The sequence below is a fragment of the Globicephala melas genome, chromosome 5 (assembly GCF_963455315.2).
Source record: "Globicephala melas chromosome 5, mGloMel1.2, whole genome shotgun sequence".
NCBI classification, from domain to species: Eukaryota; Metazoa; Chordata; class Mammalia; order Artiodactyla; family Delphinidae; genus Globicephala; species Globicephala melas.
This window is the reverse complement of record NC_083318.1, coordinates 115171315-115191852: the sequence shown is the minus strand read 5'-3', so window position 1 is coordinate 115191852 and position 20538 is coordinate 115171315.

The window sequence follows — 20538 nt, the reverse complement described above, 5'->3', positions numbered from 1 at the left end:
AGGATAGCCCACTCTCCAGGCTCTGATCTTTAAAGGTATAATACTTTTCCATTCATATAGAGATTAAAAGTTGCAGAACAGAGTATAATATTAAACTTGTTGGAGGTTTATAGGAACATGGTGACCGGACCTACATGGACAGCTGTAAGGCCAAAGGATTCTGGCACCAGAAGTTTGCAACCACCAACCACACCTCCTCCCCTTTCAGTATAAAAGAAGCCTGAATTCTAACTCCTGTAAGATGGTTCTTTGGGACACTAGTCCACCATCTTCTCAGTCTGCCGACTTTCCAAATAAAGTCACTATTCCTTGCCCCAACAACTCATCTCTTGATTTATTGGCCTGTTGTGCAGCCAGCTATATGAGCTTGGACTTGGTAATATTTCTGTATTATTATTATTTTTTTCTTTAATTAAAGTATGTTCTTATTCTGTAATTTAAGAATTCCAATCAAGGAAAAAAGGTCAAGTAAGTTTATAATGACTCTAGCAGTTGCATTTTGAAGGAATAGATCAAGAGTTTTTCTACATGATGGTCTATCTAGAGGTTACAATGATTTATTGACTATCCCGAACTCAAAATATATTCCACAATAACGTTTCTCTCTGTTATAAGGACCATGCTAAGCATAGTCTCCTGATAAGAACCTTCTGATGATTGTTTTAAAACCTATTACACCCTTAAAATTGAGTAAGCATAAAGCATTCTACACTAAGACATTTTCTTGGCTTTCTTTTATAACTCCATGAAAAATCAAACTAGTTTCCACTTTGGCTAAATACTTCACCATTTGTGGTTGGAAGATGCCAAACATCATTTTAGTTCTTTTCATTTAGGGATTAAAAGATAAATTGACCCTCTGTGAATGCACTTATATACACAGTGCATGACCCTCTGAAATATACACTTATTTCAATCTTGCAAGTTGACATACTAACTAAGGGGGATAAGAAGATGACCAAGATCCTGATAATTAGTCTTGATTAGAGTCGTCACACCTACTTTATCCCACCCATTCACTCCTCCACTTAGCTATGAGGAGTTGGCCCTGTGCATTGTGCATACCACACTGAATAGAAATCGTATACTATATGGCTGTTTCCCAGAGCAGAATATAAGCTCAGGATAAGAACCGTATAGTGGCAAATACAGAGATATATAGCCCAGATCCTTCAAGAAAGGACTCACTGCAGTTAGCTCCTTCAAGATCTAGCTCAGCATTTAAGTCAAGGTCACCCTTTTCTTGGGGCAGCTTCTAGCCACTGACTGAGCAGAACAGAGTGGCTGAGCTCTCTCCTTGGGCAGCCCTTAGCTTATGACCATATTAGGAGGTAGTAAAAGGGTCCAGCCATTCTCGGGACTCCTCTCACAGGTAATCTTTGCTTTGGGGCTCAGACCTCCCATTGGGCTGGCAGATTTGTCATATCTGCATTGTGGTTTGATGTTCATCCTACTTAATTCTGTTTTCATCCCTTATCTTTCACAATGGTTCCATCTCATAAACTTTTGTACTCCCCAGTCAAGCTCACATCTCTTTTCTGAAGAATCCAACCCATGACCCTTGGTGCCAGAGGTGGTCCAAGAAAGCAGATAGTGGGGTGGGATGTAGGAGCCAGGTCACTCACTCCTTTGCTGTAATGAGGAACAATGTGGCAGGCTAATTGATAAGACTTTCCAAGGTAGAGCTAGAATGTGCCTGGGGAGGGAAATGCAGTAGTCTATGATTCAGGCATTTGAAATGTATGTGGAAAATGAGAAATACAATGATAGTGGAATTGGCTGGTTGTTTTTAAATTGCATTGAAACTCTATACATTGATATTGAAAATCTGAGAGCAATTTTCAAATTGAAAACTAAGTGTAAAAGCCAGAGGGTCTCTTTGGCAGCTTTCAAGGAGGTCCTCATCTCATGCAATTGGCTCACAGAAATAAACTGAACATCATGGCCAGGATTTAGTTTTCAGACTGGCTAAACTTCAGAGATGGTTGAAAGCTCAACCAAGGTAGTCATGAGTCTGTCTGGGGAAATCTGAGTCCCTGACACAGGAGATGAGGGTGTCAAGATGGATGCCTTGATAGATTTTGACTCCTCAGCCTACTCTGAACCTTATAAATGTAGAACAGTGTCTTCCCCTATTTGTTATGAGCTGGCACACAAGAGTATTGACTGAGTGTTAGAATGGTCTGCTTAAAGGGTGGCTGAGGTGCCAGCTCACAGGCCCTACTGTGGCTCTACTTCTCCTCCTTCACCCTCACCCTATCATTATAATTACATCATTTTCTTTGGCTAAAATAATAACTTTTTGTTTTACAAGTTATGACCGTCAGTATTGTTTTCTAGAGAGCCAAGTAATGTAATATGATTATATATTTTCTTTCATAATCTATTGTTTTTTTCTGGAGTTACTACCTAGCTCTTTACACACACACACACACACACACACACACACACACACACACACACACACACACACACACACACACACACACACCCCACCATGGTGAGTATGCACTGTAAAGCTTACCCCAGTCTTTCCCCGGAGACCTACAACCATTTACTTGAGTAACAGTATAAGGGGAAAAGGGAATAACCAGACATTGTGAGGTCTTGTTGGACATAGAGTCCAAGTCAACAGAGACACAAAACATCATCATAGGCTCTCCCTGTTAGAGAAAGGGCACATGGGAGGAATTCAGGTTATAGATGAAGTTCTGACCAAAGTCTGGCTTATAGTGAGGGTCCATAGACCCACCAAGTGGTCATTTCTTTGGTCTCCAAGTGCATAATTGGGACTGACATACTTGGCAACTAGAGTAACCCCCACATTGGGTTCTTGGCCTCGTTCTTCATTTAGCAGGAGGGAGTGCCAAGAGCTAGTGATGTGTCTGCATAGCATTTCCACTGCTCCATTTTCAAACCTTCAACCCATAGCCCTATATGTTACTGTTCTTCCTTGCCCTCTGTGATACCAAATACCTGCAAGTCCTTTTGAGCCTCTCAGAGCTTTGGCTTGTTTTTAATAAGATGCCCTTTTGTAGTCACTTTAAACTGTGGCTAAATCAGTCACCATTCTTTGATTTAATTTATGTCTTCCAAAAATTTGTTTAACTCCCTCATCTGCAGTATCTACCAGTGCAATCCATTTCATTTGTGTTTGCTTTTGAATTTCTTCAACTTTAAAATCCACTTATTATCATTTTAGCAGTCTTGGAGAGAAAAGAAATTCCCAATCTCTAATATTTAACTCAGCATCCTGCTTTTTTTGCATATGTAGAGCAATTACCTCTCTCAGCTTCATCAATTCAAATTTGTATTCTTATGCTTCATGCTACTGGACTGTTCTTGGAATCCATGCCACTTAGAAGGCTGAGGTGTTTGTGATTAAGAAGTAATTGTTTAAAATTAAGAAATAGTATAATACTGCTGTGTGTTCTATTTGCATATTCATTTTAATTTAATTTTTTAATTTAATTTTTTTAATTAACAAAAAATAAAGTTGGAGAGTTAAGGTGTGGTTGGAATATAAAGGTCTTCACAGTTGAATTGGACCTTGAAAGACAAGTAATAAACAACAGCTAATAACTAATAAGGACCTGCTGTCCTTAGAACAGGGAACTCTACTCAATACTCTGTAATGGGCTGCATGGGAAAGGAATCTAAAAAAGAGTGGATATATGTATATGTATAACTGATTCACTTTGCTGTACACCTGAAACTAACACAACATTGTAAATCAACTAGACTCCAATAAAATTTTTTTAAAAATAAAGTAAATAAAATAAAAGAGAGGCAAGGATAAAAAAACCAAAAAAACAGCTAACAGTCATTGAGAGCTTACTATGTGCCAGACACTGTGCTAAGTGCTTGCTATTCACTGTGAAAGAGGAACTAATATTAACTGCATTTTACAGATGACTATTACAGAGACTGAGGCTCAGAGAGATTATGTGCTTTGCCTAAGACTACACAGCTAATAGATGATGGGGGTGGACTAAGGCAAATGGTCTGGCTCCAAAGCCAGTGATTTTGATTATCATACTGTGCTGCCTTCTGGGGGAAACCTAGGTGTCCTGGAGTTTGGGAAGCTCTGTTGTATTCCTCCATAAATCATTCATTGCATGTATCACTGGGTGGTAATTATTTGTATACTAGTCTTCCTCTTCCACTAGGCTTGTGAGCTCCTTTGAGGTTATACACACACACATCTCAATCTTTTTTTTTTCACTTCAGTGCAATACACACCCTAGAATAAGTGTTCAGAAAAACGCATGCTAAATGAACATTGGCTCTTGATTTCAAACATTAGGAACAAGAACTATTTGAAACAAAATATAGTTTTGTACGATGGGAAATAAAGGGACTTCTAACTTTATTTCCGTACTTATGGGAAAAGGAACAGGAGAACTTTACTCTGAGCTTGTGGAGAAATTTATTCTTAACTTAGGGTATTCTTAACTGGCACCTTTAAACAAATCATCAAAGTCTGGCTGAGTATCAAGAGAGTCTTGCTATAACTAGCCATGAACTATGACCAAAAGACAGCTCTATATTTAAAAACTGTGGTGGTTGATGGGATGGGTAAAGGAGGAGAAAATGGAGGAAGTGAAGTTTACACTTTTGTAAATTACAGGCTGTGGCAGGACCAAGATGCCTCACCAATGGCAGCCACAGGGCGAGTCTGTCAATGGACGGTTACTCACACTTGTATAATTAAGGTTGCATTTTGGTGTGATAAAAAGGCTTACTTTTTTTTTCTTCTTAAACATAATTTATTTAACCTATAACTTATGTAGCCCTTATTTTCAAATATTTTACGTGCTCTAAAAGTGCCTTTGGACGTTTCTTATTTTTTTTCCCCTGAAATTTACTGTTTAAATTGAACTATAGTTGATTTACAATGTTGTTAATTTCTGGTATATAGCAGAGTGATTCAGATATATATATATATTTAGAATATATTATATATATATATATATATTCTTTTTCAGATTCTTTTCCATGATAGGATATTACAAGATATTGAATATAGTTCCCTGTGCGAGACAGTCGCTCCTTGTTGTTCATCTATTTTATATATAGTAGTGTGTATTTGCTAATCTCAAACTCCTAATTTATCCCTCCTCTAAAAAGCCTTACATTTTGGGTTGCATTTCCTTTATTAACAGTTATGCTAACAAACAATTTATTCCAAAGGGCAACCGCCAAGAGAAGGCCCTATCATGGGACTACAATGACCCAACTCTAAAGATGGGGAAAAACAAACAAAAAACACAGCTGGAGATCTAAAACTTCTCCGAAGAGAGAAACGGAGAGTTAAACACTGAGATATAAGACCTTGTACCTTTACCTTTGCCATTTGGAATTAGTTACTTGTCAATAGCAAAATTTAGGGGAGACATCAAGAAATCCTCTCTGATACTTTGAACATCGGACCCAAAATAAAGTATAAGGCTGCCCACTCCAGGACCTTTTAAAGAAGACAACCTAGTTGTCTCTTAGGGAGTTTGGCAATACATGGATTTTTCTAAGATGTATGTTCCTGACCCACAAAAGAAAAGCTGGGTAATAGATCTTCATTAGGTTATTGACTAAAGTAAGTTAAGTGAACAAATATATGTATGTATATATGTATATATACGTGTGTGTGTGTGTGTGTGTTCATCAAGGAACATGGCTTAGTGGAGATATATATGTATATCTTTCATTTGGGACCATGACGATCGATTGGTCAGTCTTTTGGAACTCTGGTAGCCTCTGGTGAGCAGCAGTTAGGCCTATAAAAACTTCTCTGGAAATTCCTTGATAGTAGGGCCTATATATTACCACTGACCTAAGTCTATTGGTCAGACACAATTCTTAGTTTCTTTCTGGAAGGTAACAGTAGCCACTGAAGAAGTTGAGGTAGATGAAGTGTAGTTACTCCTCAACCTTGCTACTAAGTCATAATGAAAGCAAGTCTCAAACCAAATCCCACCACATCTACAGACATTTATTACCCACACACTGATTAGCAAGGAAATTCAAAACTATTTAAGCTGTTCTGTAAGTTTAAAAAATTCCCAGATTGCTGTCATCTTAGGAGCTCTGAAAACTACCTTGCCTGCTTAGAGGCTGACACAGCTCCAGAGTCGGGAATCTTTTACAGAAGTGCTCACGACCAACAGCTAGACACAGGACTCTTTAGGGAGCAAAGCTTGAGCTCCACCTCTAGGGGTAAAGGCTAAGCCTTCATTTGCTTCTTACACCCTATTTATGCAAGAGTCGAGGAAGTATTAGTAACCAATACTAGTTGGTTAGTATTAGTAACCAATACCAATATTAGTAACCAATTCATGTGTCGAGAATACTTTAAATTTCACCAAGGATCTCTGATATCCAACACTGAATATTCATCATGCCAATCAGCACTTAAAACCAGAGATTTGTTTCTGACACTTAGTAGGCTGATAAGTAGGGTGTAGGTTGTTGATCTCAAGATACAGAAAACAGAATGGACTGTCGTGGCCCCCTCTGGAATGTGGGCTGGACATCCCTGAGCTGATATATTATTAAGATGCTGCAGCTTAACCTAAGAATATTTTAAAGTATATGACAGACCATTTGTGCTTGTTCATCAAGCACAGCACCTGGCCTAGAGGAACCACTCGAAGTTTGCTGAATAGGAGAGTTTGAAGAGCTTGTAAGTTGGAATATGGGTATGTCAACTGGGTTACTTATTCATAAGCAGTTAGGGTGTTCAGATTATTGCAACTCACAGGATTTATTTTTATTTTCCAGTTCTCTTAGGGCACTCTGGAGAAAACCCCTGGTTGGCTTCAGACCCCTGATGGGAACTTGATAAAATTTTGTCACGATTCCAATGGGGAGACCTCAGGAGATCATTTTTTGTTTTTTAATTTACTTTTGGCTGTGTTGGGTCTTCGTTGCTCTGTGCGGGCTTCCTCTAGTTGTGGCGAGTGGGGGCTACTCTTCGTTGCGGTGCACAGGCTTCTCATTGAGGTGGCTTCTTTTGTTGTGGAGCACGGGCTCTAGGCACACAGGCTTCAATAGTTGTGGCACGCGGGCTCAGTAGTTGTGGCTCGTGGGCTCTAGAACACAGGCTCAGTAGTTGTGGTGCATGGGCTTAGTTGCTCTGTGGTATGTGGGATCTTCCCGGACCGGGGCTCGAACCCGTGTCCCCTGCATTGGCAGGCGGATTCTTAACCACTGCGCCAACAAGGAAGTCCCAGGAGGTCATTTATTAATAGACTTTGTGAACTATTACTTTGAAGGGATGGTTAAAATTGTATATTTTAATAATTGCTCATATATCTGTAGGTAATATGTTTAATTGTTTATGAAAGGGTGAGACTTTTTTTTTTTGGCTGGGGCAGTATCCACCCACCCCCAAGAAATGGGCCAAACCATCCCTATGTCACTGTCTTCCTCTGACTTGCTTTGGGAATCCAAAGGTAGGAGCCGTAAAGCTAATGATGGTGCAAGTGCACTGTAGACAACCGCACATGCCCTTTTCTGAATGATATTAGGTGAAACCACTAAGGAGGAGGCACCCCAAAGTTCCCACCACAACCTTAAGCTGATCCGTAGAAGTTACACAGAGAACTCTGTCAGCAACAGAAAAGTGAAGTTCTCGAGGTGTAGTTCAGAGTAATGGAAAAGTAGAAAGCTGCTTAGATACTCTTGTAAAATTTAAAATTGCTTTCAAAAAATTCACAAAGTCATAAGCTATTTGCAGTCATCTCTTATTTCCAAACTCGCTTTAGGTTGAAAACCTCACTCTCAGGAAGGACAGTAATGTCTCTTTAATTAAATAGGCTGTCCTGGGCTTGCCTGGTGGCGCAGTGGTTGAGAAGCTGCTTGCGGATCCAGGGGACGTGGGTTCGTGCCCCGGTCCGGGAGGATCCCACATGCCGTGGAGTGGCTGGGCCCGTGAGCCATGGCCGCTTGAGCCTGCACGTCCGGAGCCTATGCTCCGCAACGGGAGAGGCAAAAAAATAGGCTGTCCTGATAAGCATCAATTCCATTTACCTCCTCCTCACTATGGAACACATATTTTTCTTCCCACACCCCTGTCCCTGGAGAAAAATCTGTGACTGCACCTGTACTGATATGTAGCAGGTGTTCCCAACTAACGAATGTTTGGTTTACCAGCTTGGAAAGTCCCCTTGTTTTTCGCCCCCTCACTGAAGAGAAAACAAGGCATCTCTGCACTTGTGCTTTGATTTCTTGCAGTCTGTGGCTTACTGGAATACCATATGTGCTTGCTCAGTGTCCTTAGTTTGCCAACAAAACACCCACAGTCTCAATGGTATTTTCAACCCCTTGTATCGTATCCTGATGTCTATTTATATTGACATCCACACATTTTCGTTTCACCACTGGCACAGAAATGACATTTTTGTGCCTAATTATTACTGTGATAATGTAGTGTAATCTCTCTCCAGACAAACCCCCTTACTGCCAGCCACAGCTCAAAACTTTCCTTTATGAAAGATTTTTTCTGATAATTATCTTTGGCTTCTAAGAAACCATCTACTTAATACTGTGTGATTTCAGGAGCTTCTGAAGAGCAGGGGGCCAACCATTGCTCTTTAAAGCTCAATGTTTGTACCAGCCATGATGTGAGTTATTAATCATGGGACAAATACGCTATTACTGGTTTATTGAGGGATCATATATACTACCATAGAATGTAGAATAAAAGCAAATCTACAATGATTTTTAAAACATTGATTTGCCTCTGCTCTTAGGTGGGAGCTTAGGATAGGGGTCTGGGAGACAAGCACAGAGGGCTATAGTAGAGTAAAACCCCATGATGCACAGGATAATGCGAATCTGCATGTAATCCAAGTAGCTCCTATCTTCTGTCCAGGGCCAATTTCCAAATGCAAGTAGGTTCCTATTCTTATGTTCTGGGAAGTAGGCTGAGACTATGTGTGGTGGGGGGCATGAAGTTTGATGGGGAAATGGCAAGCAATCCTGCCTGGGCAGCAGGAAAATAGAGTGTAGGTCTACAGTATTCCATTGGTTCAGTCTCTCAAATGGAAGATGGTTGGGTTGACAGAACACCTTTCAACAGAGCACTGATTCCTGGAGTCACTCTCACTGTCCTGGTAGTCCCAGCCTACATGAGACCCAGAATCACCCCCATTGATATTTGACTAGTGAGGGGATGGGGGCAGGAAGAACTCCCACCAAATGGCTCCAAAATGCAGCAGGGATCTGGATGGATTTAGATGACACTAAGAATTTCCTAGGATAACTCCTGGCTGGCAGCCTAGGTAATTTTTATTAAGCTTGCACTAATGTAACTCCACAGCCTATAGTAAGTCTTTTTGGACCCCACTTGTCATATTATGGTGGGATTCTACCATAGCTCCCTACTTTCTATTAAAATGTGATTGAGGTTTCCTTAGCACCATGGGACTTAGATATGTGTATTCTAATATTAGTTCTTCAGCTCATAAATATTCTCCCTACTCCTGAAATATATTCTATCAAATAAGGTTAAGATCATGCTTTGGGGGCAGCTTTGCAAAACAAAGGCAAACCATATTTCAGACTCTGGCACTGGGATATATATCAATAACATGTGGGCATGCGCGCACACACACGCATGTGTATTCATATATTTAGACATGCTGTCATTTTTACTGATTGAAGGCAAAGGCATAGGTGCATTAAGTTTTATACTTAATATGCAGAACTGAGAAGCTAACACAGGATGCAAGTGAGAAGTAAACCTGCAAAGCATCAGGGCATCTGTTATGGATACCCTATCAGACTGATGCCCCACTTGCAATTAAATCTGAGCATCTTAATTTTTTCTCCCATTTTCCAAAGCAGAAGTTGGCAGCTGTTTCAGTATATAATGAGTGTAGGGCAGAAAATGCAGTGAAGTGGATCATTATTGTTTGGGGAAGAATCCCATAAGTGATCTCCTCACTTACGTAAGTATGGTGTGAATAGGCTCCATTGTCCTGGTGGGCAGTATCACTATGAAAAGACATTCCTTGTTCTGGGAAGAGTCACTTAAGTGGCCTTACTGAGTCACTTAAGTGTAGGGTGAGCTGGATGTTATTCTGGGAGAGAAATGTAGCCAGAACTTTGATGTTGTAGTGTCTTTAAAAAGTTGTGAGGTCATCACTGCAGAAAAAGGTGGGAACTTCCTTGGCCAAGCTCTCCTGGGCCCATGTTGTATTCTGAGAAATGAGTCTGAGGATGAATGGAAAGAATTTGACCACTAAGAAGTCTTTGGAATCAGGAATCAAAGGGCACGAGACTCCTGTAATAGGCCGAGATGCTGGGGGTGGCCTTTTTTCCATAAAGAACTTCTATGGAAGGCCTTGACTTTGAACCAGCAGTTATGGCAGGAATAGAGAATAGTGCCTCCCCCAGTGAGCTCTAGCACTGCCATGGAGATGGCTTCTAGGGTGTGGGCATCTCTTCATCTTCTTGCTGTTGTCCCAGAGGACTCAACACAAGTGCTCTGAGATACGTCTCACCCAAGATCTCTCAGTCTTCAGTGCACTGCTTCTCTGGAGCCAGAGTCCGTAAAGCCTCAGCTTTGTGAAGCAATGGAGCAGTAAGAGGGCTTTGAGCAGACAGGTCCCAGCTAGTCTGATGGAAAGCCCCTGCACTGTAAGTAACACTGACCCACCCATAGGCTCCTTGACTGCTACAAGAATGAAGCACTTTCCCCAGCTCTGCCTTTTGGCCACGAGTCCCCAAGATGAGCTTCCACTCAGCAGTCAAGGCCCCTGTGCCACAGACTTCAACTTGACCCTTCTCCTCAAGCCATTTCTGTACACTGTGGGGTCTCTGAAGGCCTAATGAAGAGGTGTGCTGGAGGAGAAAAGATGGATCTCTGGACTTGCAATCATGAGGAAGCTCAGGGATTACACTCAAAGAATAGACTAGGACAAGCTCATGGGCTGAGGGTCACCCCAACTCCACATAAGGGGCAGAAGTAACATGCAGAGAAAGGTCATGGTTCCATGCTATTAATGGAAAAAGAAAGAGACTAAAACATGCTAAGGTACACACACACACACACACACACACACACACACACACGTATATGTATCTATTTATGTATATATACTACTTCTGGTAACATAAATCTTAGGAAAGTAAGCAGTAAATACCCAAATGAAGTTAAGATTGAAATAAAGAAAAGACCAAAGAATAATTTCTTTTAGGAAGCAGACCCAGAGCCGAGTAAAGCAGCTATGAGATCTATGTCGACGGCAGACAGAGATACTTTCTCACTGGCCAAGTCGGTGGGGTTTCCCTGAGTCATACTTGGCTTTGTCATTAGAAGAGGTCAGTTAAAGTTAAGGTAATGGAAAGTCTATGACCTTATTTTAACATTAGAGACTCAACCTCTAGGCAGAAAATGGTGATTCCTTTCTCTGTGATTTATTACCTAGAAGCCTCCGATTTCCTGGACATCTTTAAAAATTCTAATTTTTTTCAGCAATAACTATTATACACCACAATTTTGGATAACACATTTCTCTTGCAGAGGGTGGAATTAATCCTCTCAGTATTAAAATAAAGCTATTTGTTTTTTGTGTCCCCTGCCCCAAGTAGCAGTGATTCAGGTTATTTCTGAATTGCATAACAATGTAATAATTGGGACTTCCCCGGTGGTACAGTGGTTAAGAATCTGCCTGCCAATGCAGGGGACATGGGTTCGATCCCTGGTCTGGGAGGATCTCACATGCCGCGGAGCAGCTAAGCCCACGCACCACAATTACTGAGCCTGTGCTCTAGAGCCAGCGAGCCACAACTACTGAGTCAGTGAGCCACAGCTCCTGAGCCTGCATGACACAACTACTGAAGCCCACATGCCTAGAGCCCATGCTCTGCAACAAGAGAAGCCACCACAATGAGAAGCCCACTCACTGCAATGAAGACCCAGCGCAGCCAAAAATAAATAAATTTATTAAAAAAAAAAAAAAGAATCTGCCTGCCAATGCAGGGGACACGGGTTCGATCCCTGGTCTGGGAAGATCCCACATGCCGCGGAGCAACTAAGCCTGTGTGCCACAACTACTGAGCCTGTGCTCTAGAGCCTGTGAGCCACAGCTACTGAGCCTGAGCGCCACAATTACTGAAGCCCGCGTGCAGCAACAAAGACCCAATGCAGCCAATAAATAAATGTGCACAATTTTTAAAATGTAATAATTATTTTATTCTGTATGTTTTTCTTTTTGCAAAGTTGTATGTATTATTGTTATTTTGTTTTTATAGCTACCATTCACTCATAACTATTAATTAAATATTACTATGTGCAGATATGTCTAATCCTCACCACAATATGAAAAAGTGGGGATTATTCTTCCCATTTCACAGAAGAGAAAACACTGAAGATCAGAGAGCTTACATAACTTTCCCAAAGTCAGACAGCTAATAAAAAACCAGGCACTTTCGCTAAACCAGGACAAATCTTGAAAACTTTTTCTCGTTTTTTTCCGTTAATCTATCAAAAATTTTTGTTGTTACTCTATATTGGTTATTGCTGCTGGCATCAGCTGTTCAGCTGGTCAATATCTAATTTCCTTCTATTTATTTCATAAGCAGGGAAACTTTGATACTCAAGTACTTCACCATCTCCCTTACTCTAGGAAAGTTCCAGCAAAAGCAAACTCAACCTTCAGTGGGAGAGAGACCTGGGAAGACTTGATCAAAGGACTTTGGAAAACTAAGAAGTTTTGGAATCAAATCTTCCTAGTAAATATTCACTATCATCTTTGAAATAAATTCAAACAGAACTTATCACTAGGATACCAGCTAGTTCTACTGCCAAGTGCCATTCCAGAATGTATTTTGAAGTCAAATATAAATAATTTTAAACTTGCCGTTTAAGGTTACCCGTAGATCTACTCCATTTAGCACAATAATCATGACGGCCATAATTAGGTCAATGTGCACAGCTCCTTGTAACTCATTGGTTTGCTGGAAAGATAGGCAAGAGGTTATTTATTTATTTATTTATTTTGGCTTGGTTTCGATTACTGGAGACTCAGAACTCAGCAAATACATCTATAAATGGGTTCAAATCTTTGTGGAGGCAGAAACAAGACTTGATTGGCCATAGGGTCATAACTGGAGGAAAGTATCATGACATGAAGGGTAGCAGAATACACCATCCCCAAACGTGACACTTTGGCCTAAGGATTATTTTGAGCTGAAGGCAATTGAGAAGCAGATACAAGAAAAGTTCTCTGCCCTCCCTCTACTTGCCTAAAAGCAGGACATAAATGTGTAAGAGGGTACCCCCTTTCCTCTCTATCAGGAAAGACAGAGGTTAATCACCAGAGATAACTCGAGACTCTTATCAGCCCAGCACCAGAGGAATCTACACAACAACCTTTACTAACTAGCTTTTATCTTCACTTAGTTCCCCTATATATTTACCTTCCCACAATTTGCCGCCCTAAATACAAAGTCTTTTTCCATTGTCTTGCCACTTCTCTAGAAATTTATATTTCTTTTTTGAGATGATATATAAGCCCAAGTTCTAACCACCCCTTTGAGTTACTCCTTGCTAAGTATTCCTGTGTGTAAGTGAGATGCATGTGTTAATAAACCTCTGTTTGTTTTTCTCTTGTTAATCTGCCTTTTGTCTATCTAATTTACGGGGCCCCAGGCAGAGAACCTAAGAGGCAATAGAGAAGAAGTTTTTTTCCTCCCCAAAGGCCATGAATGTCACCTGGCATGTGTGCAAAAGCAGAAAAAAGCTTTTGACCTCCTTTGGCTGTGTTTTCATAATAAGACTTGAGTCTGACTCTGGTTGAGAAAAAGGTGCTCCAAAGTAAAAGCAGTTTTAATAAATTGATAGTTTTTGGGTCCAGAAGGATATTCTTTCCAAAGCACGTGGTTATCAGCCCCCTTCCAGATTCAAGACGGATAACTTGTCAGGGCATTCACATATTAACTTAAAATATTCATCAAGATACTCATGTTTATGCCAAGCCAAAATATAAAAAAGCCTTTCTTGCCATGTATTATTTGTAAAATAATCAGACCTTTGGGATGTAAGACCCCACTTATTCTGGCTCCCATCTTCCATTCAAGTTATGTTTGGGTAGTATTATATGCATATGTGACACCGACATTCTACTAATTATTATACTATTATCCCAATTTGCAACTATACGGATCTAAGAGAACTAAACGGAAGAATAGCTAGTGGCATTCAGTGCAGTTTGGCTGGAAACCATATGAACTCTTGGTGGGTGAGATCATCCAAGCCTGACAATAACTGTGTGTTATTTATGTTTGCATTTCTAGCATTTATCACAGTGAGACAGGAAGGGAGCAGGGCACAACCTTTAAAAGAATGACATAGCCATTGAGGACACAGCATAAACAGGTTAGAACCAACTAGGTCCAAGATGATGGACAAGTCGACTTCTACTAGACCTTGAGCTTCATTATACGCTCATTGTATTACATTAGCATAGGCTAAATGACACATCCTCAGGCGCCATGACAGTTCTGAGGTTGACCATAAAAGGTCAAAAAGTGGGTGGTGACCCAATTCCTGGAAATCTTCACCCCTTCCCCAATATAGTTGGAATAATCCTCATTATTATTTCATTAGGCAATGAAATCACCAACCCATAAAAACTACCTACCTCATATTTCGGGGCTGCTCTCACTTTCTGAGACGGACCACATTCTGTCTATGGAATGTGTACCTCTCTAAATAAACCTGCTCTCACTTTACTATGGCTTGCTCTTGAATTCTTTCCTGCGTGAAGCCAAGGACCCACGCTTGGCGGCCCGTCCCAGGGATTCGCCTGAGACCTGGGACGTGACCATCCTCTTGCACCCCATGTTTTCCTGCAGCAACAGGATCTAAAATACAGTAGTCATTCACCAATGCTGTTAAATATTAAAATACTGATAGCAGCAGTGGTATGGATGCCTTCCTTCTCTTAGAGGGGCTCCCGTGCTAACATCTGCACATCTGGCCCATTCAGGCAAACAAGGATGTCATCTGTGGGATTATCCTGAGAGCTTTCCCTGGTTGCCCTGGATATATCTGGGTTTGCTCAGCAAAACCTACATTCGCCTCTGTAGATTCCTCTCAACTTTTTCTCTCTTTCTTCCTCTCTTCCCTTTTCTTTATCTGGTTAAAATTCTGAGAACTTGTTTAGATACTTGTGCCTGGGGCCAAATAAGACTATTTCCCCTGTGGAGGAGTTTAACTTCACCTTTGAGATTTGTGAGGGGGGAGGGCCATTCAGGCTTTGGGCCCATGACCACAGGGGTCATCTCACCTCATTGTCTAGGAAATTCTCTTTCCCTGGAGAGTCAGAGCCCGAAGTCTTCACCATTGTCTTTGAGGATTAAGTCGGGGGTGGGGTGGGGGGATTTAGATGTCAACTCTTTGTCTTTCTGCCAAAGACAAGTCACTGGATACTTTTGATATGTTATCAACACACTGGTCATCATAGAGTCAAGGAAAGAGGGTCTGCTATTTATTCCCAAGGGCCATTCACTTTTGGCTTTTGATACAGGACTGTTGGGGACCGTTGCTCCTTCACCTCCTTCGGTTCTTTGCTTAAATGCTGTCTACTCAGTGAGGCCCTCCTGGAATATGCTATTTAATGTCACCACCTCCCCTCCCCAAAATCCCCATCCACCTTTATTTTGTCCATAGTACCCATCATCATCTGATCTGCTATAAATGTCATTTACTTCTTTATTGTTTCTCTTTCCATGAGAGAGTATAAATTCCATAAAGGCAGGGATTTGGGGTCACTTGTTCACCCTTGTGGTCACAGTGACTAAAACAGTACCTGGTTCAACACTATTTGTGGATGGAAGGAAAGAAGGAAGGAAGGAAGGAAGGAAAGGAGGGAGGGAGGGAGGAGCTAGGAGTTGGAGAATGGCAGTTCAGGGCAGGGAGCTGATAGCTTCAGAAAAGCGTTAATGGGAGGCGGGATTGTTGTTTTGGGCTTCTCTGAAGGTCTGAGTCTATGTTTAGAGAGACATTAATAGACGTGTGGATAAGAACCTAGGAGTTTTTAAGACAAATCAGATGACCAGATCATAAAAAGAGCCACAGAAACTGCTATTATACATACATACTCAAACACACACGATATATGATATATATTTGTGTAATATATATTACACATGATATATATTTATGTAAAGAGCTTTATTTACTAGAACATGATGTTGATGAGGTCATGACTGCAGGCTCAATCTTCAGATAGACCAATTACACTGATCTTTTCTAAATGTGTGTACCCCTATGTCCAGCCATTGCTTCAAAAATGCTTTCAATTAATTGTTTAACACAGAGGTGATGGGGCAAATGTGTGAGTGTGGGACCATAGGTGGATGGGTGCAAATCCATTACTGCTTCTGGAAAAGCAGCTCAAAATTCCTGATCCACTGATCCTGGATGAAAAGATCAGTAGAACTTTACTACCAAAGGCTAGTATGCAATTCCCAACTTTCTTTCCAGATTTAAAAATACAACTTGCTTTTCAAAACAGCTTGCTGAGTGCAGAAGTCAATTCAGAAGAAAATGACAAAAATCTTTAACTTTCACATAAGGACAAAGCTTCTGATTATCAGTTCCTTTTCTTCTAATATTGAGAGGCAGATAGGCAAGCTTATAAAAATGATATCTTGGTAGGGCTAGCTCCTGTTTCACGCACTGTTGGCTAAAAGCTAACAACCTTGAGATACCCGCGGCTTATTTTTTCTTACTAATGTCATTCACTTAGTTTATAAACTTTTTGGATAACTTACTCTTTGTAAGGTATGGAACTCATCTTGCAAGATGCCAAAAATGAGTCAGACACAGACATTGCCTTTAAAGAACTTATGGACCAATAGGAGAGATAAGATAATAAAGTCTTGTCGACATCCTACTGTTTTGCCACATTTACTATGTGATCAAAAGCAATAAGAATGACTTTGTCTTTGCTTTCTCACTCAGCATGCACAAATATGCTGCTGGTTCTTTGAACAGAGAAAAACTAGGAGCATGCCTTGCAAACTACTTTGCTTCCCCAAACAAATTCATACACCTCTATACACCACACTCAGAAATCTAAAATCTTGCAGCAGCTGTGCTGTAGTCAAAGCTGTGAGGCTCACAAGAGATCATCCAAAAAGTCAGAATGAGGCATTGCAAGGAGGAATCCCAGCACTGAATCTCAGAGTTTTCTAAATTTAAGATAAACTTTAACACGCCTGATGTAAAGAGAAGTGGAAAGCTACACCTGGAGCAAACTGATGCAAAATTCCTGCAGAATTTTTATTAATTTATCAGCTGGGAGAGCCAGTGGTAGAAGACGTGAAAGGTGAGGCTGATTTCATTTTTTAGAAGTCTCAGAAGTTACTCCATTATAAGGGAACGGCTCTGCAGGTAGAAACAGAGTCCCCATTGGGGTTCTCCTGAGGGCCTTTGCAAGCATGGTAGAGATATCTATTCCCCTTATTTTATTTTAAATTTTTAAGTTTTTATACAATTTTTAAAGGTCACTTTCCATTTATGGTCATTACAAAATATAAGCTATTCCCCATGTTGTATAATGCATCCCTGAGCCTACCTTACACCCAATAGTTTGTACCTCCCCTCCCCCTCCCCTGTATTGCCCCTCCCCGCCACCGGTAACCACTAGTTTGTTCTCTATGTCTCTGCGTCTCCTTCTTTTTTGTTATATTCATTAATTGCTGTAATTTTTTTAGATTCCACATATAAGTGATGTCATACAGTATTTATCTTTCAGGGCATCCACTCTGCTAGCTCTGGCACCAACACACACACACACACACACACACACACAGTGTGGAGAGAGGGCCTCAAGTTCTGTAAAATTTATCCAGAGTCCCAGGCCCCTTTGAACCTGGCAGTCCAGGCCCCTGTAAAGCAGGAGCGGGCAGCTTTCAGCTTAAACAGCCCTTGGGGAGCTTCCAGAGGGGCGGCGGCAAAGGCAGGAACTGGTTCCTGTGGGAAGGCAGCCGTCTCCTTTACACCTTTCCAGCCGGCTTTCACTTTCTGAGCTCTTGACCTTTTCTTGGCATGTGTTCTGAGTCCAAATGACCAGGGTATAAAGATAATTACTTTTCTCAGCTCTTCTGGAAAGAAAGCTCCCTTCCCATCATAACCCTTAATGTTTGCTCTTGATGTTTCCGCTATAGCTGAGTATGGTAGGAGCTTTTGGGCATTGTTGTGGTGTCATTTGTTTAATTGAAATACTGTTTGGCCTTTCAAATGACCTGAAATTCCTACCAGAAAAATTGATATTGGTGTCTCGGAAGAAACGAATAAAGTGACCGTCAATATGATTGAGAAAAATAATTACTGACAGACATCCTGCCGGATGAGTCAGCTTGGCCGACTACAGTGTTCAGATTTTTCTGAATGTAAAAACCTTCCTTTTGCATGTATATGTACGTGCATATGTATGTGTAAACTCTCTCGAGTCTTTCCTCTTCGACCCAAGATGAACACATCTCACTGTTTTTCAGGTTCTTAAAACTAGTTCATTTCAACAGAATTTATTGTCAAAAACTGGAGATCAAGGAGGCTAAGGCATATTCATTCTTATCCCTTATGCCTGGTCTTCCTGGGCTCACTAAACACCACCTGGTGTTTCACACTCCACACGTCTTGTCCTGTGGCTTCCCTCTGCAAGAATACCTTTCCTGCCCCATGCACCAGCTGAATCCATATCCCTGTTCTGAAGTGCTCTGCAGACAGGAAACAGCCGTCCTCCCCTTCCTGGGTGGTGGGCCCTATCAGCCTTATATAGGCTGGCAAGTAGGTGGCACTTGGCCACTGTCATCTTGTACACTCAGGAGAGCGCATTGTGAAAACCACACAACACAGAGGCACAACAATGCTCAATCCCTCCACCCCTCTAGAACTTTAGTCTTGCTTGGCCAAATCTATGTCCCCTGCTCAAAGGAAATGAAGGGGAAGTACTCTTATAATTCCCCACTGAGCATAGTCCAGGAGACATAAAAAGCATTCAATACAAATATGTAGGGCTTCCCTGGTGGCGCAGTGGTTGCGAGTCCGCCTTCCGATGCGGGGGACGTGGGTTCGTGCCCCGGTCCGGGAGGATCCCACATGCCGCGGAGCGGCTGGGTCCGTGAGCCATGGCCGCTGAGCCTGCGCGTCTGGAGCCTGTGCTCCGCAACAGGAGAGGCCAGGACAGTGAGAGGCCCACGTCCCAGAAAAAAAAAAAAAAATGTATTTAGTGCCAGGAGGTCACCATCAATAATTAACTTAGCTACTCTTGGGTGTTGATACCTTATCTTATGCCTGTCCTGACCAAGACACTAGTCAGTAGGAATGGAGGGCCAAGTCCATTTGGGTGTAAAGCTGGGTAATGAAAGATATGATCCTCGCTAAGACTTGACATCCCTAAGGACAAAAATAATGTATATGATGTAAATATGCGAAATACAAATATTTTTTGTGGTAAAATAACATAATAAAATATTTGTCATCTCAACCAATTCTAAGTGCACAGTTCAGTGGTATTAAGTATATTCACACTGCTGTGCAACCAATGTCCAGAACTTTTTCAGCTTGCAAAACTGACACTCTTACCCATTAAACTAAAACTTCCGTTTCCCCCTTTCTCCAGCACATGGCAATCACCATTCTACTTTCTGTTTCTATTACTTGACTACTCTAGATACCTGGTATAGTAGAGTTAGATAATATTTGTCTTTTTTTTTTTTTCTTCCGGTACACAGGCCCCTCACTGTTGTGGCCTCTCCCGTTGCGGAGCGCAGGCTCCGGACGCGCAGGCTCAGCGGCCATGGCTCACGGGCCCAGCCTCTCCGCGGCATGTGGGATCCTCCCGGACCGGGGTAAGAACCCGTGTCGCCTGCATTAGCAGGCGGACTCTCAACCACTGCGCCACCAGGGAAGCCCAATATTTGTCTTTTTGTTACTGACTTATTTCAGTTAGTATAACATCCCCAAAGTTCATCCATGTCCTAGCATGTGTCAGAGTTTCCTTCCTTTTTAAGGCTGAATAATGTTCTGTTGGATGTATACACCATGTTTTGTTTATCCATTCATCTGCCAATGAACATTTGGGCTGATTCACCTCGTAGCTATGGTGAATAGTGATGGGTGTGCAAATATCCCTTTGAAATTCAGAAGTGGATTTGCTGACCATATGGTAATTCTATTTTTAATTTTTTGAGGCAACATTATAGTGTTTGCCATAGCTGCTGCCTCATTTTACATTCCCACCAATAGTGCACAAGAGCTCCAGTTTCTCTACGTCCTTGCCAACAGTTGATATGTTATGTTTTTTGATAGTAGCTGCTTTAACAGATATAAGGTGATATATCATTATGGTTTTGATTTGCATTTCCCTAATGATTTATGATGTTGAGAATCTTCTTATATATTTGTGGTTTGTATATCATCTTTCGAGAAATATAACCCATTTTTAAACTGGGTTACTTTTTTGGTTGTTGTCGTTGGGTTTTAGGAGCTTTTTTTTTTTTTAATATATTCTGGATATT